Source organism: Monodelphis domestica, chromosome 2, assembly GCF_027887165.1.
Source record: "Monodelphis domestica isolate mMonDom1 chromosome 2, mMonDom1.pri, whole genome shotgun sequence".
Taxonomy (NCBI): domain Eukaryota; kingdom Metazoa; phylum Chordata; class Mammalia; order Didelphimorphia; family Didelphidae; genus Monodelphis; species Monodelphis domestica.
In genome coordinates this window covers 227,820,077-227,843,471 of record NC_077228.1, presented here as the reverse complement: position 1 = coordinate 227,843,471, position 23,395 = coordinate 227,820,077, and the positions used below count along the sequence as shown (strand labels likewise).

Sequence of the window (23,395 nt, the reverse complement as noted above, 5' to 3'; positions counted from 1 at the left end):
CTGCCCAAGGGATCCAAGATCCAAAAAAGATTAAGACTCTCCCAGTCTAAATGCTGGAAACTTCCCAGTTGGACAATCAAGATGAACAAAAGTGATTCTATTGATTCATAGGTTTATAGCTTCCCAAAAGCAAGGAAGAATAAAAAGAATCCTAATTCACATCTATATGTAAATGAGTTAGTCAAGCAATCCTGAGCAGGTGGGAGTTAGACACTATGCTAAAGGCTTTACAAATATTATTTCATTTGGTCCTTATAACAACTCTGGGAAGTTAGGTGCTATTATTTATCCATTATGCAGTTGAGAAAACTGAGGCACCTAGAGTTAAGAAGACTCCTCTTCTTGAGTTCAAATCTGGCCCTGGGAGACCTTGGACAAGTCATTTAACCCTCTTTGTCTCAGATTCCTCATCTATAAAATGAGCTAGAGAAGGAAATGGCAAACCACTTTAATATCTTTACCATGAAAACCCCCACTGAGGCCACAAATGAAAAGGTTGGACATAACTAAAAAAAATTGATGATTAAACTAAGGCAGACAGAGGTAGACACTAGCTAAGTGCCTGAGGGCAAATGTGAACTTGGGTCAGATGCTCTATTCCAGAGTGGCACTCCCAAGAGAGGAAAATGACAGGAGTCACCCCTGAAGGGTTAGAACTGGTAAAGCATGTCCCACCCACACAAAGGTGGAGGCCAACCAAAAAGTAATAACTTAATTGTGCTCATCAGGCAATCACCTTCTTCCCTGTACCACTGTTACATTGCTGAATCCCCTATAAAAACATACAAACACTTACCTACAATGATTTCTCAAGCTATTAATTATTTCTCGGATTTTAAGCATTTGGCCCTAATCCAAAGAACATTATGACCAGACCTGCATAGTAAATAAGGAATTCTTGGAAGGTTAGCAGCCCACAAGTTGCTTAGACATAGGCTGTCATCAAATTAATGCTTGGTCAGTCTCATTTATCTGAATGATTCAGGCTTGGGAAGGGCTGTAGGGGGGGAAGGGAATAAAATAATCTCCCAATGATAATGAAAAGAACGCAAGAGGAATTAAGAGATTATGTCTGTTCCTTTGCTCAGCAACTAGAACTCCAGGTCATGATTCATCCAATTTTGAAATGAAAAAGAGAAAATGTGAAAGGGAAGAGGAGTCATTTTATGTTACCACATTCATATGTTAGTCACCAATTTGGAGATGAGGTTCTACTTCCTGCCTAGGTCAAAGAGCGGAGGGGAGAAAGGAGACTGATTTAAGAAAAGGCCTCTTTAGTCAAGACTGCAGGGAAAAAGCAGAATGACTCACATCAGTACTTGATTTCAAAATCTTAATACGCTTTAGATTTAGTATTTGTAGGTCAATAAAGAGCATTTTTATGACAAAGGTAACTCAATCAAGCAAAGTGCTTGCTTCCACTTATTCCTAGGGCCTTGGTTATTTTGGATAACATCTCTGAAAAAGGTAGCCCTTCTATTTGTCAAGGCCAATCCTTCTACACTGGCACCAAGGCCAGCCAACCCCTCTATACTAGTGCCAAAAAAAACCCCTTTATCCACAATTCTCCCTTTTTTGGTGAGTTCCTCCCAGACCTTACATTTTGGAATGGGGACCCAGACTGACCAACTTTCATACCTCTCCAAGCTCTGCCACTAACTTTCTGAACTTCATCAGTAACAAGAGCCAGCCCACAATCACCCACCTCCTCCTCTTCCCTTTTGTGTCTAATCTTGCCCCAACAGAAAGTAAGCTACTTAAGGGCAAGGGTTGGCTTTTTTTTTTTGGATTGCATTTCTATTTCCAGAATTTAGCATAGTGTCACATACATAGTAAATATTTAATAAATGTTTACTGCCTTGTCTTGCCTCACCTCTACATGGGTACTTCTTTTCCTGAGTTTTCATGTTCTCCAGAAGACTGCATTCTCATTCGTTCCCTCCACTCCCTTCTCAAATCTTCAACTTCTTTTTATTAACTACTCCCTTCCCTGCTGCTTTAAATACCCCTACAACTTTGAAAGACTTAAGAATTTTGATCAACAAAATAATCAACCACAATTCCAAAAGATCAATGATGAATTGTGCTTCCTCTCCCCTAACAGAGAAGTGTTGAACTTAGGGTGCAAAATGAGACATATATTTCTTTGGACATTACCAAAGGGAGGCATTGTTTCTGTTTGACTATGTATATTTGCTGTAAGAATTCCACATCAACATTCAAAGTCAGGGAAAGGAGTAAGATAGAGAAGGAAAAAAAAAATTCAAAATACTGGTGGAAGAAAGAGAGAGACTAAGAAAAGAAAATTTCTGTATTGGTCATGTGGAACAATGTATGTCTCATTATGAATTTTGAGTCCATCACTTCCTTAATCAAGAAATATGTAATAGTATGCTTCATCACTGGTCCTCTAGAGTCATGTTGATCACTGCAATGATCAGAGTTCTTAATATTTTCATGACTTTTTTACTATAATTTTTAAATTATATAAATTGTTCTGTTCACTTCACTTGGCATCACTTCGTAAAAGTCTTCCCAAGTTTCTCTAAAATCATTGTCCATCATTTCTTATAGCAAGATAGATTATGTTCCATGACATTCACTTACAGAACACAATTTGTTTATTCATTTTTTAAACTGATAGGAACCACCTAAGTGTCCAGGTATTTGCCATGTCAAAAAAGAGCTAATATAAATAATTTGGATATATGAGTATTTTCCTTCTGAGCTCCTTGGGGCATATGCCTATTGGCAGTATCACTAAGTTATAAGATATGCATTGTTTAGTAACTTTTTAGGAAGAGTTTTAAATTGCTTCATAGAATTGGCTGGACCAATTCTCAACTCCACCAATATGCTTTAATGGACTCATGTCTTTAATTAAAAAACATAGGATCTCCCATCTCTAGGTCTGGCTCTCAATCTACTGAGCCACCCCACTGTCCCCTCCTGTACTCATTTTTAAAGGTTATCCTGGGAGACATAACTTCTCATTATCCAACCTAAGGCACTGTACCATTTTTAATTCCTACCTCATATAAGGGGGATTACTTGGCATGGCTGAATTTTTAGAATTATTTTAACACTTCATTATCAGTCCTTTTTCTATGATTAGTTCTTGGGGTTTTCAAGAACCAATTCTTTTACACTATAAAACAATAATCAGCAAAAAAAACAAACAAACAACTATTTGGTACTATTTTGGATTTTAAAAAATGGTTCATTGAAAAACCCAATGAGATTCCGCATCAGCTATGGGAAGGGGTTGGGGGGGAAGGGAAGAACATTAATCTTGTTTCCATAGAAAAATATTCTAAATTAACTAATTAAATAAAGTTTTTTTTTTAAAAAAGGTTCATTGGTACAGAATACATACACGAAATTCAGAAACAATCAAACATGGTAAAATAGCACTCAATATACCCAAGGATTTTCTTCCAATCTCCACCCTCCCGACACAAGTCAAATCTCCGTTCTACTGAGACCACTTTTTCTCATCTACTGAAGCTTCAGAACTGGTCCTTTAGGAACCACGGATTTTCCCAAACAACTTTCCTCAAGCCCTTTTGTCATCCCCATCAGAAGAGAGATTAGCATATGCCTCCCTGTACTCTTCAACTGAATTGGATAGCCCAAGCATTACATCCATACTCATGAATATATTTAGTTTTGTTGTGCTTTTTTTCCCTCTAAACACTCTCTAAGGAAGATTTACACACATTGGATGAATCCTCCATGAAGAATTTTTATAAAACCCAAGATAAGAATTATATAGAATGAGAAGGCAGAGTTATGATACTATATACCAGAAAGCAGGAATTCTCCCATTAAAAAGATGACAAATGCCAAGCATTAATATCAATATAGAATGACTGTAAGCCAAATACATTGCTAATTTGTGGAATTTCAAGCAGTATAATTAAGTGAAGGGGAAAAAAACTGAGCCATTTTGAGGGTGAGAGATTTGGGGGTTGAAGAGATAGGCAGGCAAATTCTTGCCTGGGAATATAACCCTAAATTCAGTTCCTCAAAACTATTCCTATTGTTTGAGGTTTCTTCCCTTCTACTTTTAAATCTATACATTCTCAAAAAGCTCAATTTTTCCCCCAACAATAGTAGGGAGGTACAGAAACAGGACTTCCAAGTAGGAGCCTTTTAGCAGGCAATTCAAAAAGTTTTATATAGACATTTATGAAGAGTTTACCAAGGACAAGACACTGTGATAGGTACTGGGAATACAAAGATAGAAATAAACACTCTTCTCAAAAAGATTACAATCATAATATACAAGGAGGGATATATAACTGACACAAAGAGCACAAGATAAATTAAAAGAAAGGTACTATGAGAAATATGACAAAAGAGAGGTCACTTTTACCCAAAGAGAATCAGGGAAGAATTAATAGAGATTAGGTTTACTCTTGAAGGAAAGGAAGAATATTAACAGAAAGAGTTAATTGGGGGTGGGTGGAGGGGAAGGTAGAGATCATTCCAGGAAAAAGGAATTGTGTGAAAGGGATGAAATGGAAGATAGTACAAGAATTGGAAAAGATGGGGAATTCAGTTGGCCATAATATATATTTTTGACAGGGAATATAATAAATGATATAACTGAACAGTTAAGTATGGAAGATCTTGAATTCTAGGATCAGAAGTTTCTACTTTATTTACATTTCCCTAGAAAGACTTACTTGAACTGATACAAAGTGAAATAAGCAGAACCAAGAGAATGTTGCATGTAGTAATAAAAATAATGTATGATGATCAACTTTGAATGACTTAAATATTATCAGCAAGGCAAGAATTCAGGACAAGTCCAAAGGATTCAAGACAAAAAAAAAAAGCTATCCACTGCCATAAAAGGAATAGATGGAGTCTGAATGCAGACTGAAACATACCATTCTTCACTTTACGTCCCCCATAGATTTTTCTCTAGTGTAAGTGATATGTGATACAACATGGTGAACAAGGAAATATGTATTAGATGATAATATATGTAAAACCTACATAATATTACCTGATTTCTTAGGGAGGGGAAGGGGGGGGAAGAATGAGACAAATTTTTGGCCATAACTAATGTGAGAATTTGTTTCTCTTGGATAAGCATATTTATTATAATTCATTATATATTTATAACAAATTATGTATATTATATTATGTTACATATACAAAAAATAAATATCTATGTTTTTTTTAAAGAAATAAAGAAAAAACAAAAGTTTTTGAGTAGCAAGCCATGGTCAGTAGATAGAGACCCAAGTCCATAAGGCATTAGGAAGACAGGTAGCATATGAAAGACAGAGGATGGGCAGCTGGTTGACTCAGTAGATGAGACCCAGGCCCATAGAAGGGAAGCTGGGTAACCCTGGGCAAATGGGATCACAAGGAGGTAGACAGGACTGAACAATAATTGGCATTAATATGTTTAAACATTTACTAAGAACTTTGCATAAATTATCTCATTTGAGCTCAATTACCTTATAAAAGACACTTTAAGTTTTATTAAACTCAATTCATAGATTAGAAAAGAGATCAAGCTCAGGCCCCCTTCCATAGATACTTCTGGCATAGTTGAACTTAAGTGAGATTTTAAAAAAACAGTAAGTGAAGGGAGTAATATACATGTACATGATGAGTTCAGTTTTAGAAAGTGCTGAATACTCAAATAGATCCAGCAAGCAATGGAAAATATAGGACTGGAGCTCTGGGGAGATGTTAGTGGTAGAAATCTAGATCAGAGGCAGAGGTGATAATTGAAACAATTAGAAAAGATGAAGATACTTAGGGTAAGAGTATACAGAAAGAAGAGTTTGCAGGATGGAATCTGGGAGATGGTTTATATTATGCAAAACAGTGTAATAAATGAAGCTAAAAGTCACTTTTTCTAATCAACCAACACTTCCAATTTTCATATTTACAGCATACATCAGGATTCATCTTCCCAGGCAATTCACAAAAATTACCTACTGAGATGGCTACATGGTTTCTGATCTTTAACATCAATGTATTGAAAGCTACTGACAGACTTTGATCTTCAGGGCTTTTTAATTTTTTGTTCCTTTCCAAACTGGCTAAAGTTGTCAAGTTGGAAAACCTAGATTTAAGTGCCTGATATTCATCAATTGTATATCGACATCCTAGGCCTTTGGTTGGCTTTGGCCAAACCCTAACCAACTTTAAAGTCAATTTCTCAAATCAGCTGGAGTACACATAAAACTTCCTGCAAAAACTGAAAACAAGGATAAGCCCACATAGGTCAGACAAGGGCACCTCTGACCTCACTCAGGCATTGAAAGCAATGAACCTGGATGTACTTTTCCACTTGAGGAAAATGGTATTCACTCCCCAACAAAAAACCTTTGGGGCCTTGTCACTAAGCACACTTTCTAAGCTATAAAAACACAAAATGAACCCCCACCACCAGATAGACATACACGCACACTGCCAGGGTAAGCATAACTAGGTTCAGGGCTGTTAACATGCTAGATTTTTCAAAGTTGTTTTAAAAAAACAGAATTTCCTACAAACAGGAAAGAAATTCATTCTGAAATGAACACTCTCCTTTTCTTTGCATTTAAGTGATACAAACACAATCCAAAAATAGTTCATAAATTGATTCCTAAGAGCCCTAGGAGCTTACACCATGGCTTTGTAAGGAAAAACAGATAAACAATAACTAATTATTATCTAGTTTTAATTACTGTTTTAGTAAGAACAATTTTATTAAAAGGGCAAAGCATACATCTAACGTGACAGACATTCACAATCAAATCATGAAGGGAAAATGTTTTGTCCTTCATATTCAAAGAAAGGCCCTAGTAACCCTCCTTCAATAAAAGATGAATTTCTAGTTGTTGTGTTTTCTATTAAGGGTAGCCATATATCCATCAACAGAACTCTCTTTGTGACCACATAAAAGTCAGCCCTCTGGGTCTGTTTCTTTATCTCTAAAATGAAATATTTATACAGTATTTTAAGGTTTCCTTCCAACCTGAGTATGTCCTATGATTCTTATGATTTTTCATGGCTAATTTTATGTATTTGAGAGAAGGCTGGTCCACAGATTTGATGGAATGGAACTAGATCAAATAAGCATAAAAACCATTGAGAACTGCTAGTTATTAAGACAAAGCAAAAGGTTATCAGGGAACACAGCTCTCCCATGAACTACAATCACAAAAATGATGATAGTCAGCATTTATACAGCACTATAAAATTTGCACACCGCTTTTATATATATTATCTCATTTGCTTCTCACATCAACCCTGGGAGGTAGGTGCTATTATCCCCACTTTACAGATGAAGAAACTGAGGCACACAGCAATGAGTGACTTGCCCAGATTTAAACACCTCGTAAATATTTCAAGCAGGATTCAAACACAGGTCTTCCTGATTCCAAATCAGGCACTATGTAGCAAGGTCACCAGATAGATCAATAATAATAAAATTTAAAAGATCAAAGAGAAATACCAGTAAACTCCTCCAGTCATCCTATGACTGCACAAGAAGAAAGTCAGAAACCTGTAGATACTCAGGGAACACACCAAGATCAAAAGCTATTGCAAGCTCCAGTAAGTGGGGTCTAAAGTCATCGAAGATAGAGGCTACACATGTGGCAAAGAGAAACTCAAAAGTCCTGGCCCTGATTTCTTTGTAGAGCCCTTTTGAAGCTCCCTCCAGGTATAGCTGTCTACCAGGTAAGCTACTTTGCTAGGCTCCAAGGGTTTAAGTTGTTCCTTGAATCCAGAGTCTACCATGATGAATGATGCTGCTTGGAAGCTGCCTCCACCTTAGGTAACATCTGTATCTGTCTTTGATTATGTGTCTCCACTTCTTTCTGAATCTCTTACTAGTAATAACCCTGTTGCTCTAATAGCAATAACCACTGGAGGTTGGTTTGGGGGTGAGGGATGGAGATCTTTTAGAGGGGAAAGGGGAAAGGAAAGGAAATCCCCTCCTCTCAATCATTTCCCATCCCTGGTTCAGGTGCAAGGATCTTACAAAATTACCTCCATCTCCCAAACTGAAACTCTTCTACTGAATGTATTGCTTTTTATTGCTTTTTTTCAAATTGACTTTAAAGGACAGAACCTAATGTTTTAAAATTTAAAGGGTCGAATTTTAATTGTCTCAACTAATCGCTATTTCCTGTGTGGTACCTTCATCCAGTGGCCAAAGCCCTATAAACCTCTCAAATTGATTGAGAACTTGTTGTATAATTATATGAAAACTCCTTACTGCTTACTTTACACTTTGTGATTATATTTTACATTAATCTGAGGTGGGAATTATAATGGGGGAAAAATCTTTGCATCAAATTTTTCTAGTAGAAGTCTAATATGGAAGATATAAAAGTTCCTTGAAGGCTGTCTGTTTTTTGCAACTCTTTGTATCCCCAGTGCCTGGCAAGCAACAGATGCTTAGTAAATGTTTGTCAATTGATTGATACAAATATATAAGAACTGGAACCATTGCCTAATAAATAAATGGTCAAAAGTCATAACCAAAAAGTATTTAAAAGAAGAAAAAGTAAGCTAGTCATAATGATAGAAAAAAGCTCCAAATATCTCATAACAAGAAAACTACAAATTAAGAACCCCCTGAGATTTCACCCATCTCATACCCATAAGATTGTAAAATATGACAAAAAAAGAAAAATGACAACATTTTGGGAGGCTGAGAAGACAAGCACACTGATATATTGTTGGGGGGCTTGTGGTTTGGTATAACTGTTCTAGAAAGCAATTTGGAACTATATCCAAAAGTGATCCCATAAGAAAATTAAAGGTAGGTTCTCTAAATAAGTCAAACACAGACTAACAGGGACCATATATACAAAAATATTTATAAAAGCCCTTTCTGTTGTATCAAAGTACTAGAGATTAAGAAGGTGACCATTAATTTCAATGGGCAAAAAAATTATGGCATATGAATGTCATGGAATATTATTGACACAAGAAATGGCAAAAGAAACTGATTCAAAGAATCCTGGAAAGATTTGCATGTTCTGATGAAAGTGAAATGTGCAGAACCAGAAGGATTTATACAATGACTACAACCCAAAAAGGAAAACAGCTGTGAAAAACTTAAGAATTATGGAGAATACAACAACCTATCAGGATTCCAAAAGATTGATAATGAAGCATGCTTCCTATCTGAATTAAAGATACAGAATAGGACATGCATATTCAGATGACCAATGTGTGAATTTATTTTGTTTGACCACATAGGCATACCTCAGAGATATTCCCCATTTGGTTTCAGCCCATTACAACAATAAAGGGAATCATGAATTTTTTTTGGTTTTCCAGTGCATCTGAAAGTTATGTTGACACCATACTGTAGACAATTAAGTGTGCAAAACCCTATGTATATATCTTAAATAAAAATACTGCAAAAAAGTGCTAAACATCATCTGAGCCTTTAGCAAATTACAAGCTTTTTGCTGATGGAGAGTCTTGCCTCAATGTTGATGACTGTGGACAAATCAGACTGGTAGCTGCTGAAAGTCAGAGTTTTAGGGTGGCTGTGACAACCAACTTTGCAGGTGGATTAATTCTTCCTTTTACTTGAATACTTAGAGTTCACTGCAGGGTTATTAATTGGCTTAATTTCAATATTATTTATCAATTAAGAATTAGAGAGGCTGAACTGGAGAAACAGCTGGCTGGTGGAGCAGTCAGAACACACATGACATTTATCAGTTAAGTGTGCTTTATGGGCTTAGTTCATGGAGTCCTAAAATAATTAGAATAGTAACATCAAAGATTACTGATCACAGATTGCCATAACCAATATGACAATAATGAAAATATGAAATATTGTGAGAATTACCAAAATGTGACATACACACATGTGAGCACATACTATTGGAAAAATTGCGGGACTTGCTAGATGAAGGTTGGCCACAAAATTTCAATTTGCATAAAAATGTGATGTCTGTAAAGTGCAAGAAAGTGAAGCACAAAGAAATTATGTATATCTGCAGTTATCTGTTACAAGGGAGGGTAGACGGAAAGGGGAAATGTGATGGTAATGATAATAATAAGGGTAGAAAAGAGCATCAGTGAAATGTTTTAAAAATGCACCAGAGAACAGAACAAAATTCTGAGGGAAATGAAGACAAGCAGGGCAATTATGCTAAATTAAATTTATACTTAGAAAAATAAGCTGTGCATAACAGTCACTGTTCTACATATCCTTTTGCTGTTCTTTATATATGGAAATATTGATAGTTGTTAAAAATATAATAAGAAAACTTAAATAAATTGTATATTGCAGTAAAATAGTCAATAAACATTTTTAAAGGACCTACAATGTGCCAAGCACTTTGCTAAGTGCTGAGGATACAAAGAAAGACAAAAAGATAATCCCTCCTCTGAAAGAGTTTACAATCTAGATGGCATGCAAACAATTATGTACAGAAAAGCTATATAAAGGAAAAATTGGAAAGCATATAGGAAAGGCATTAGAAATGGTGGCAGAGGCAACTAGATGGTTCAGTGGATAGAGAGCCAGGAGGTTCTGGGTTCAAATATGATCTTGGACACTTCCTAGCTGTGTGATCCTGAGGCAAGACACTTAACCACCACTGACTAGCTCTTACTGCTCTTATACCTCTGAACAATACACAAGTATTGATTCTAAATTGGATGGTAAGACTTAAAAAAAAAAGGGTGAAGGGGGAATCAGAAAAAGATTCCTGTAGACAGTGAAATTTTAGAGATCATATCCCCCTAATTATAATTTAAGCTTCCCAAAGGCATTAACAAGTATGTTTTAATCTCTTGGATTTCCCTAAAAATTAGTAGATGCTTAACAAATGTTTGTTTAATTAAATTAAGCTTCTATCCTTTAAATTCAGTGGTATTACATTTTACAGGGCAGCAGCGGATAGAGTGCCTGTAGTCAGACAGTCATCCTCCTGAGTTCAAATCTAGTCTCAGACATGAACCCTAGACAAGTCACTTAATCATGTTTGCCTGTCAAATAAGCGGGAGAAGGAAATGGCAAACCATTCCAGGATCTTTGCCAAGAAAACTCCAAATGCTGCTGGGAAAATTAGAAAACAGTATGGGAGAGATAAGGATTAGATCAACATTTCACACCCTTCACCAAGATAAAGTCAGAATGGGTGAATGACTTAAATATAAAGAAGGAAACTATAAGTAAATTAGGTGAACATAGAATAGTATATCTGTCAGATCTATGAGAAAGGAAAGATTTTAAGACTAATCAAGAGATAGAGAATATTACAAAATGTAAAATGAATAACTTTAATTACATAAAATTAAAAAGGTTTTGTAGAAACAAAACCAATACAACCAAAATTAGAAGAGAAGCATCGAATTGGGGGGAAAAGCTTTATAACAAAAACCTCTGTCAGAGATCTAATTACTAAAATTTATAAAGTGCTAAATCAATAGTACAAAAAAAAATCAAACCATTCCCCAATTGATAAATGGGCAAGGGACATGAATAGGCAATTTTCAGATAAAGAAATCAAAACTATCAATAAGCACACAAAAAGTGTTCTAAATCTCTTATAATCAAAGAAATGCAAATCAAAACAACTCTGAGGTATCACCATACACTTAGCAGATTGGCTAACATGACAGCAAAAGAAGGTAATAAATGCTGGAGTGGATGTGGCAAAACTGGGACATTAATGCATTGTTGTCGGAGTTGTGAATTGATCCAACCATTCTGAATGGCAATTTGGAACTATGCCCAAAGGGTGCTAAAAGATTGCTGCCCTTTGATCCAGTCATAGCACTGATGGGTTTGTACCCCCAAAGAGATAATAAGGAAAAAGAATATTCATAGCTGTGCTCTTTGTGGTGGCCAAAAAATTGGAAAATGAAGGGATGCCCTCCAATTGGGGAATGGCTGAACAAATTATGGAATATGTTGGTGATGGAATACTATTGTGCTCAAAGGAATAATGAACTGGAGGAATTCCATGGAGACTGGAAAGACCTCCAGGAATTGATGCAGAGTGAGAGGAGCAGAACCAGGAGAACATTGTACACAGAGACTGATACACTGTGGTACAATCGAATGTAATGGACTTCTCACAATGCAATGATCCAGAACAATTTGGAGGGATTTATGAGAAAGAACACTATCCACATTCAGAGAAAAAACTGTGGAAATAGAAACACAGAAAAAAAAACAATTACTGGATCACATGGGTAGATGGGAATATGATCTAAATGATCACCCTAGTGCAAACATCAATAATATGGAAATAGGTTTTGATCAAGGACACATGTAAAACCCAGTGGAATTGTGTTGGCTATGGGAGGGGGGAGGGGAGGGAAAGAACATGATTCTTATAACCAAGGAAAAATATTCAAAATTATTTAATTAAACTTAATTTTAAAAAAAAGAAAAAAGAAAACTCTAAATGGGGTCACAGAGAATCAGATACTACCAAACAACAAACATTTTAGAAGTAAAACTGAGATAATACTTACACTAAACTAAAATAACTCTTTTCTTCACTTATCAACTTATGTCTAATTTTTATTAAAGAATGGATTTAATGGAAACATAAGTGCACTCCAGCTTTCTGCAGCAGAATTCTTGGTAAATTATTGCTAAGAGCTAATTGTGCCTACTGATTGATTGTTCATGGGAAACATGTCAGTGGACACTAATCTGGAAACAGAGGTCCACAAGGTTTCCAAAAGAACCTGAGGTAGCAACTCACTAGAAGACAGCCCAACCCAGGAAAGAAAATATGTTTGATTAGTTCCTTTTATGAGAGTGTTACTTTATCAGTAGCTTTCTCCTGTTAGGTGGCTCAGTGGATAGAATGGTGAACCTTTGATCAATATAATCTGCATTCAAATCTAACCTCAGAAACTTAAATGGCTGTGTGACCCCCAACATGTCACTTGATCAGTCTGTGATTCAATTTCCCCATCTGCAAAATGGGAGTAAGATTAGCACCTATTTCCCAGAGATGTCGTGAGGATCAAATGAAGCAATATTTGTGATGTGCTTTGTACTTCATGATATTTAAATGATCTGGCCTCAAAAATAGGAGCTGTCAAATTTGTTGTCAAAATTCTCAACAAGTTAAGGTTTTCTGAGGGTCCCAAGCTAGCATGTGTAAATTGCATAAGCCTGGTGCCCCATCTCATATGGAAAATCCATCTAAAAAATTTTAGCCCTCCCTTCTTGCTAGAATTTTTTTCATTTTCTGTTATGGGGTGTTTATTGTGCACATTTATGATATTAAACGATAAAACATGTTGATATACAGTCCTGTACATATGTTTTATGCATTCCTGAGTTTCTGAACTTTTTCTTTTTCTTCTATTGGGTTTCACAGGTTGTCTGCAGCTTCTGCAAACTCCCCCCCCAAAATTCCCCATTCAGTTTCTTATGCAAAATGGTGATATATTGAAACTGTGATGGGGAAAGTCACAATGTGGAAAAGATACCTGTATATTGAATAGTTTGGGGGAGAAATTTCTATCTTTTCTGTTAGTATATCATTTCCCTAAAGGCTCCTGAGTACATAAATTAAAGTTTACTGAGAATTAAGAGAGAAATATACTTAAAAGGAGGGAGGCAGGTAAATGGCTCAGTGGCTTGGAGTCAGGAGGTCTTTGGCTTCAAATGTGGCCTCAGACATGTCCCAGATGTATGACCTTGGGCATTTACCCCAGTTGCCTCTAGCCCTTACTGCTCTTCTTCCATGAAACCAATAACTTAGCATTAATTTAATTAATTAAATAAATTACTAATGTATTAAATATCATATACTATAAATAATAAAATGGTTAATAGTTTTTTTAGAAAGAAAGAAGAGGAGGCAAGAAGGAAAAAGGATTTGTTTAATGAGAATATTAAAATATTCTCAATTCTTTCAGGAAGACAGATGGGACAGATCAGGTATAAAAAATCTTTAAAACTTTAGCAAAAAGACCTGGATTCCATTATCCACTTTGCCCCTAATTAATTCCATGACTTTGAACAGGTCACATGTTCTTTGGGTCTGTTTTCTCATCTGGAAATTAGGACTAATTAATCTCTAACATATTACAATCGCAATCATTAAATCAAATCAATGAGAATTCTCCCCTTCTGACAAGTACCATCTCCCTGAGGGCAGTCCTATACAAAGAACAGAAGTATCTATATATTCTTACTACAGTGACCAATATGCCAACATGATTTAATAACAAGGAAAGTGTTTCATCAAGATGGCTTCTTATTCAAACTAATTAAAATGTTACTTCTTATCATTCATCATCTCTCTCTCTTTTTTTTTAAATTTAAAACCCTTACTTTCCGTCTTGGAATCAATACTGTGTATTGGTTCTAAGGCAGAAGAGTGGTAAGGGCTAGGCAATGGGGGTTAAGTGACTTGCCCTGGGTCACACATCTGGGAAGTGTCTGAGGTCATATTTGAACCTAGGACCTCCTGTCTTTAGGCGTGGCTCTCAATCCACTGAATACCCAGATTCCCCCTCATCATCTTCTCTTTACATTTTCTTTGTATTCAATAAGTAGAAATAAAAATAACAATCTAGATTCCTTCTGCTTCATTTTCTCTGGCTACCCAGGCTTCTTTCCTGGAACTACCAGGAATATTCTGTGAAAAAATGAGACTAGACAAACAAATTAATTCTGTTAATAATTTAAAGGTCCTCTGCTCTGGCAGAAGTCAAGACCTCTGGATTTTGCTTCTTCCTTAAGAATTTTGCCTCGGCTGAATTCAATATTAAGAGCTCACCAAAAAAGTCTATTTGGTTTTGAAAATATAGACACCATTTCCAACTGTTGGTTAAATAGAAACTTGGATTTCAGCAGCATATTTTGGGTTGAATGCATGTTAAACAAGTTAAGTAAAGAGTTGAAGTAGAAATCAGTTTGCATTCCAAAGGGGTCGACAACACACCTGTGTAAATATCTTCCCTTTAAGAAATCACATACCACATTTCCAAATACAGCTAAACACTTATATAGCACTTTAAGATTTGTGAAGAGCTTTACAAATTAATATTTGATTGTCATGTCAACCCAGATGGGTGCTACTATTATGCCCATTTTATAGATGGGATAACTGAGTCAAGCAAACTATGTGAGTTGCCAAAAATCATACAGTTAGTTTAGTATCTGAGGCTAGATTTGAAATCGAGTCTTCCTCATTCCAAGTCCAGCACTGTACTTTGCTACTTACCTAACTTCTTCATTTCCCTGTATATAGTGGGCAAACAATTGGTACTAGTTGTCAAAGACCCAAGTTCTAGTCCAGGCTCTGTGAAAGACTAGGCAGTTGACCTACCATAAATTGCATCCCTCACTAAGTACCAGCTTTCCTAAATAAAATGAAGGATGTGTACATTTACAGCTTGGAACATCTGGAATTCTAAATTACCCTTAAACCTCTGAAAAACAAAGAAGCAAGATACTTTAAAATCTGACCTCTTACAAATAGTGAATCATATTTTATTTAGGCCAAGTTAATTATACATCATTAAAGGAGGGGTTTCTTTTCACATTACTAATTAGTAAGTGAAAGGCCTTTACCTATACAAAATAATTGATTAAATACTCCAAAATGGACCTGAACATTTATTTCAGCATAGCAAAAAGTGAAAGAAATTTTACTAAATACTCTGGAGTCATCTTTGAATATGCCAAGTTATCATCTAAAGATTTTTATAACCTTGTCTGAATCTTATATAATTGTTTTGGGGTTCACAAACATAACTATAGTAGTTTTCTTCACTCTTCATACTATTCTTAAAGATATCAACCTTCCCCTTCATTAAACAGGTTCACCTTAAATCAGATAATTAACAAGCTTTTTAGAAATGGCATAACTTCAATCAACTCAATTAGCCATGGTGGGGGAGTGGAGAAAAAGAGAAAGAAAATCCATCCTTTCCCCCTCCCCCATTCCCCCCTATCCAAACTCTATTCTCCATTCAGTAATTCAAACAAGTATTTACTGATCATTGAATTACTCACTTCTTATATTGTATGTATATTCCTGCCTTTTTTTATAAATGTCCCTCTTTCTGGAATGCCTTCTCTGCCCACCAAAATCCTCAGCTATTCTACAAGGCCTAGTTCCTATGCCACCTCCTTCCATAAAATTCCTTCAGGATCCGAGCCAAAAGCAACCCACCCTGTGAAGTTAACTATATAGCACTATGAATGTAGCCTAAGTATGACACTAGATAGTCATGTGTGAACAAGAAATGCAAGACCTGAAATCAATCCTACTTCCTTTACTTAACAGATTAGGAAACTGAGGCCCAGAGAGATAAAATAAATAACTTGCCTGTTATAAGGACATGACTAATTAATAAAAGAGCAGAAAGAGAAACAAAGTTCTGGACTAATCAGTCAATAGTCTTTCACTAAACCACACCAGCCTCCTTTCTCAGACAGGGCCCAGAAAAGTGATTTTTACTAGTAGATGCACAATCCATATTTGTTGAATTGAATGAATGTGAATGGGCAGAAATTCATTCACATTAAAGAAACCATTCAGATGGCTAGTTTAAACCTCCACTCCTCCCCAAACTTTCTAAGCTGCTAAAAACTTATAAAGTGGTCTTATTTAAGTTTCCCAAGTGCTTCGTGTCTTCCAGATGCTAACAATGCTATGAAATGCATAAAAGATAGAAAGGAGTAGGAAAAGGAAGGAAGACAAGAGTCTATATGAATGATCCAGACACTTAGTATACATATCATCATTTTTTTAATAACCTGAGGCTAAATGGAGTTTTTTGTTTGTTTTTTAAAGGGAAGAGAAGCTGGAATGAGAACTTGGATGAAGAATGTCAGCAAACACCTCCGCTACCACAAGACTGCAGCAGGACCCAGGAGGGTAAGGTGCAAAAAGATACTTCAGCCAGGAAGAAAAGCTGTGTACTGGGGGCGCCATCCTGTGGCCCAGCTGGACCCCCGAAACCACCTGGATTTCCTACACAATCAAAATCCCCAAGTCGGGAGCAATAAGGGAGGGAAAGTTTCCTTTGCAACAGTTTCTAGGCTTAGTGAGTGGAGGCTACATATACATAGTGGTCTGTCTCCCATCCCCCCACCCCCAAGATACTTTATAAAGGAAGAAAGAGGAGCAAAGGGGTGCGGGGTGCGGGGTACAGGTAAGAAATCTTCCAAAAGTTTTCCTGCTCTTTTGCTGAATGAGTGTAAAGAATGCCATCCTCTCCTAACCACCAGTGCACAGAGAGAGAAGAGAAAGGGCTCCCCCACTGGGGCACGTCCGGGAGCACCTGGAGGGTGTGAGTCTGCTCACATTTTAAAGAGGGAATGAAGACAGGAGGCAGACTTCTGCTCCCTTAACATACCATTCAGATTTCTAGGAGCCAGGAGCTGTGAACTTGAGTAGTGGTGGTATCTAATTTTTGTTTGGGGATGGATTTGGTGGCTTGTTTTTCGTTTTCGTGTTTTGTTTTGGTTTTTAATTAAGGATAGAGGAAGTACCAGTCTACATTCTTGGCGGAGTGGGGAGGGAGGAAGAGCTTTTTAAATATACATCAAGTCCGAGTGTATTCCTACCCCCATCCGCCCCCCCCCCCAAGTCATCACCTACGTAAGACCTTTTTTGAGAAGGAAGCGCCTCCGACCTTCCCTCTCCGACACACCCTTACGGTGACAAGTGAAAACACCAGAATTCCTTTCTCCTCTACTCCAAACTTGCCCCCCCTTTTCTGGGGTGGTGTTTTAACAGGATTTCCTTAGTGTTTGGGGGTGTTTTTTTCCCCTTTCTTTCTAGCTTTCATTTTTTGCAATGGTCACGGCCTTCCGGAGAGAGACCACGGAGGATAATGTGGAGTACCCTAAATATGAAAGATTGAGGGAACTGCGGGGTTTAGGACATAAGGAGGAAGGAGGGGTGGATGAAATCCGAACCCCCTGTGTATCCCCATCCCCCCTTTCCCCGGGCAGTAACACTTACCTCGTCCACGGTCAGAGGCATGCATATCCGGTACTCCTTCAAGAGCATAATTCCTGCTGTCCCGGGGGTTGGTGCAGAGCAGCTAATCTCAGAAGGGGCTGCCGGGCGGGCGAGTTCGAGTTCTATCTGCACCCTCTCCTAGGTGAGGCAGGCCCCCTGAGGCTGGCACTGGGGGGGGCAGCCCCCCAGGCAAACCAGCTTTCTCAAATACAAGCAAGACCGAGTGCCAGCATACAGACACCCTAGCGCTGCCCAGAGCAGAAAAAAACACCTCCCGACCGTTCTGAGCTGCTGCTGCTGCTGCTGCTGCTGCTTGCTGCTTGCTTCCTTCCTCCTCAAGCTGAGAGCATGTCAAGGTTTGGGTTCGTGGGTTTTCCCCTCCCTTTTTTCCCCCTTCTAAGAGATCCCCCCACCCCACCCCTCCTTCACAGCGCTATGTGTACAAAATCACAAAGGGAGCGAGACCCGCTCGAAATAGCTCGGGATTAGCAGCCCGAACTGTAAAAGGGAGCGATTGAGATCAAGACCTGCCCGACACTGAGAAAGGAGGGAGAAGGAAATAGAAAATTTTCGAATTTAAATTAATGCATAAAGGGCCCCCCCTTCCCCTCCAAAAACCAAATCCACCAATCCACCGCTTCCCGCCCCCCACTCCTTTTCTTCAGTCTTCCCAAATGTTAATGTCACCAGAAGCCCATTGCAGCTGAAGAGAGAAGAGAGATGCTGACTTCACCAGACAAAGGCTTGATATATTTTCCTCCTCGGGCGGTAAACAAGATTTCCAGTCCCCTCCTAAGACAACTCCCGGTTTCGCTAAAGCTGGGGTGGAAAGGAAGAACAATCCCCGCTCAGCAATGCCTTGCTTCTAGGTTCCCCAACCTCTGTTTCTGAGAAGGGGAGGGCGGGAAGGAGCTACCTTTTTTATTTTTTCCACGCCTCCCCCTCCCCTTTCTCTCTTCCCGGGATTCGGTGCGTGCCTGGGAGTTTGTATCCACCTGGACTTGGACTGGAGAGTCCCCGCCGCAGCCTGCAGTAAGCTCCAGCCGGGGCTAAGTGAGAGACCAAGTGTGTGTCTGACATCAGCAGCGGCGGGGAGAATAGCCCCATCCGGCTAAAGGGGTTATGGTACAGCAAAGAATGTGGAGGATTAAAATCAAACAGCTTGTCACTCGGAGGCTGCTGCCAGCGACCTGAAGCAGAACTGCCCCAGAGCTGAAGAGCTCAGCTGGGAGGTGGGGAGTGGAGGGGGATGGCATTATTCTTGAGTCTTTTCTGGCCTTTTCTCTATGGATCACATTGCTGGGCCCGAGGTGTTTGTTCCGATGATCTACTGTAGGAAAGCTTTTAGAGGAGATAATATCCTTAAGTAGAATTTCATCAATACCCAGTTCCCAGAACTAATATTTTCACTGCTCGAACTAGGAATGTGGTTTGTTTAATTAATCCATCCCATGGAATAATGACAAAATTAGGGATGGAAAGAGACTCAAGAGGAGAGGGAAGGCTAGACTTGTAAACTGGGGCCATATGGAGGGCTTTGAATGCCAGGCCAAATAAAAAGCTTGGACTTCATTTGGAATGAACATTTTTACTTTAAAATTTGAAAAATGTTTTGCCTACCCCATCTTTTTTGAGACCAGGGAAGATTCCTGAAACTGAGAAGTAGCATGACTTGAGGTAACTTGACAAATACACATGAATTAAATTGTCTTGCAAGCACTTTTCTATTAATCATAGATTTTGAGTAGGAATGTATATTAGACATTTTACATCCGTTTTTAGATGAGGAAACTGAGCCCGAGAGATTAAATAATGTGGCTAGTCCCCAAAAAAGGACAGAGGCAGGATTTGAATGGATGCCTTCCTGACTCCAAGCTCTGCTGCGCCACCTAGCGGGCCTCTTTCTAGTAACAAACAGGATACAAAGTACAATCTTATGAATTGGGAAATGGCTAAGCAGAAGAATGTAATGGAATATTATGCTTACAGAGAAATAATGAATATTTAAAATAGAGATAAGATTGGGAAGACACAAACCTCAGGAAAAGTGAAGCAAAAAGCACCAGGAAAGCAATAACAACGACAACCATGTAAATGGAAAGAAGAACAACAAAAATTAAAACTGTCTTTTTTAATAGGCAGCTTGGTTGGTCCAGTGGATAAGGAACCAATCCTGGAGACAGGAGGCCCAGGGTTCAAATCTTCATTCAGACACTTCCTAACTGTGTCACCCTGGTCACGTGCCTTAAAACCAATATTGATTCTAAAATGGAAAGTAAGGATTTTAAAAAACAACAGGTCAAGTTTGACCCCAAAGGAGACATGGAAGTATGTACCTTTCTTTGCAGAAGTGGTGAATTTAAAATGTGGGACACTTCATATACTGCCAGATTTTATTGATAAACTGGTTAACTTTCAAGAAATGCTATTTACCACCCCTATATCCCCCCCATCTTTTTAAATTGTTTGTTATAAGTGATGGCTCTCTAGGTGGAGAAAGGAGAAGGCATATTGGGAAATAAAGTGATGTATAAATAAAATATGTCAATAACATTTTTAAATAATAAATTGTATTGCAAATCTTAAGACACATCAATTAAGAAAGAGAGACTCCTATACCTATTCTACCACATTTTGGCAATCAGCCTGCAGGCTTTGCAGAACCACCAAAATAGGTTTTCATGTCAGCATTCTAAGTTCAAAAAGTCACGGTGAAATGTCAATGAAAATGCCTGGAGTGTTGGTATTTCATCCATATTAAATAGATCCCTTATTTTAACCACAAGAGGCACATTCTTCAGTTACTCAGGAAGCAGCATGTAGCTGCTGAAATCTGTTTTTCATTAGTCTGGTATTTGAAAGCTTGTTTTTCTGAAAAGTTACTGGATGGACTGACTGAGTTTTCCACTTACATTCCCTGTGTAGAATGAAGCACTAGATATGAATTTTAATTAGGATGGTATTAAGTCACTCAAAATACTGTAAATATACATAATATACATGGCTTCTATATGGTATGTTTAATAATGATTGATGAATGATTAACTATAAGGAGCCAATAGGTTATTTCTTAGCATCTTCTGCCTCTTTTTCCATCACGTCACTGTCATGACTGATGCAAAAAGGAGGCTATGCAAGGAGATGAGAATCATTTTACTTTTTTTTTTTTTTTTTGGTATCATGGGTTCCCATGGCCAAAGAATTCATCAGCAGGAGGTCATTCTATTCTTGGAGCCTCTTCATTCTGAGCTACAGTGACTCTCAAAAGCAGGCCCCAAGTTTCTCCCAGAAATGAAGGTCCATGTCGTAATACTAATATACTGGAAGTACAAATCATAGAAATCACAGTCCCCAGGTTACTGAATTAGATATGTACCACATAGAAGAAAGTGGAGAAACACAGAATGGATGTTAAGCAGGCTACAGCATATTGCAAATTAGAAACTTCAAAGAAGAATTTGAGTAAAGGATGCTATCAATGAAATGCATTGTGATTAGACCAATACTTTTAAAAACATATAGTCTGGACTGATCTTTTAAGGGAAACAAAAGAGTTATTTTGCTCTTTGCTGCCTGAGGTAAACAAAGTGTAGACTAAAGGCGAATTAGTAAGGGTTCACCTTGCTTCTTGCTTCTCTCTGGGGAATTCTTTTCTGACTTTGTTGATCCTAAAAGATGAGTTGAATATTGTTTTAACCTTACATTCTTTCTAATTGATTATTTTAACATCTTATTTAGTAGAGTGGGTTTTAATTAATTTAATTGTAGTTTCTATGCTATGCTAGTACTTACACTGCATTTTTAAAACCCTGAACCAAATTTAGGTCTGATCAAAAAGGAAGGTTTGCTAGTCATATATTGAGAGCAAGAGTTATCAGTTGGACAGCTAGAATGCTCCACTGAAATTCTTGAGATTCAAGAAGAAAGTAAAGAAGATGGTGAAAGTGAAAAGCTGAAGAAGTTGAGGTATATGATTATAATGGAATGCTATTATACCATAAGAGATAATGATCAAGATGATCACAAAAACCCATGAAAGACTTAAAGGAAGTGATACAAAGTAAAATGAGCAGAACTAGGAGAACATTGTACACTATAACAGCAATAAAGTACAATGATCAACTGTGAATGAATTAATTATTAGCAGTAATGCAAGGATTCAGGATAACTCCAAAGGACTTATAACAAAAAAAGGCTATCCACAACTGTAAAAGGAACTGATGGGATCTGAATACAGATTGAAGCATTTCATTCTTCACTTAATTTCTGCCATGAATTTTTCTCTAGTGTGTGATATATCTTCTTTCACACCATGATAAAGATGGAAATGTATTGAAAGCCTGTCCAGTGATCTCTCAAAACCAAGGGTCCCTTCTGGCTAAGTATGATGATTTAGATCAAGAGTCCCCAAACTACAGCCTGTGGGCCACATGTGGCCCTCTAAGGTCATGTATCTAGCCCCCCCGCACTTCTGGAAGGGATACCTCTTTCATTGGTGGTCACTGAGAGGAGCACTGTATGTGGCAGCGCTGCAAGGCACAGTGTCATTCACGTACAATACTACTTCCGATGACATAATCCTTTGTGGGGTGCCTTAGAGTGACTGCACAATGGAAGACATCAGCATGGTGAGTGGCAATCTGGGGGAGGGGATTACGCACTGTGTATATTGCTGCCGGGTTTGGGTTAGGGTTAGGTTTTTAAAAGTCCGACTCTCCAACGGTCTGAGGGACAGTGAACTGGCCCCCTGTGTAAAAAGTTTGGGGACCCCTGATTTAGATGAATAATGAGGTGGGAGATGACACAGTGCTCAGACCTTTGTGCTTAAGTGTCACTGAGTTGTTCTGCCTTGCACAGAGTTTGCGTTTATTATATAGCTGCAGTGGTTACATGTTTCTTGGCACACAATCATTTTTCAACATACATGATTTCTAGCAGGTAAGTGGATGTGTCACACATCAATTTCTAACACATTGTTTAATTAGCATTCACAATCAATCATAATTACTTAGGAGATGGGTAACAACAAGGTTAAAGGGTTACTTTAAGGAAGATCAGCATCAGATATCTTTCTAATTTCTAAGTTGCATTTTTCTTTATGTTTCACTCAGACCTTGGTGATGTTGCCTGGTTATCATACACAAATGGATTCAGTGAAGTGTGTCAGCAGTTTGTAGTTTAGAGGAGTGATTGATGTACCTGTTGTGCTTGACCTGCAATGGGTGTGGGGCCTCTGAATGTATCTCTTCTAAGAGAGAGGAAGGAGGGGGTAGTGGGTAATGATCTTTAGGTTTTAATTCTGTGAATATGATTTTTGGGGTAATAATGTGGGGGGGGATTAAAGTGGGACATATGTGTGTTAACCCTGTAAATATTTGCTCTTATATTATTTCTCCTGTATTGGGAAAGAACAATAATCATAACAATTCCATTAGTAAGGG

At 37.8% G+C, this 23,395-nt stretch overlaps 1 protein-coding gene across 2 annotated transcripts in view; it reads right to left on the bottom strand.

The window, feature by feature from the left end:
- Positions 1-19,162, bottom strand: part of PITPNC1 (phosphatidylinositol transfer protein cytoplasmic 1) — a 424,023-nt gene extending 404,861 nt beyond the window's left edge. Inside the window, exon 1 of one of the 2 annotated variants that reach the window (XM_007482775.3) lies at positions 17,955-19,162. The gene's annotated coding sequence lies outside the window, so the exon portion shown is untranslated. The remainder of the gene's footprint in view (positions 1-17,954) is intronic. The other variant, XM_056817273.1, reaches the window with a different exon arrangement.
- Between the last annotated feature and the right edge of the window lie 4,233 nt (positions 19,163-23,395).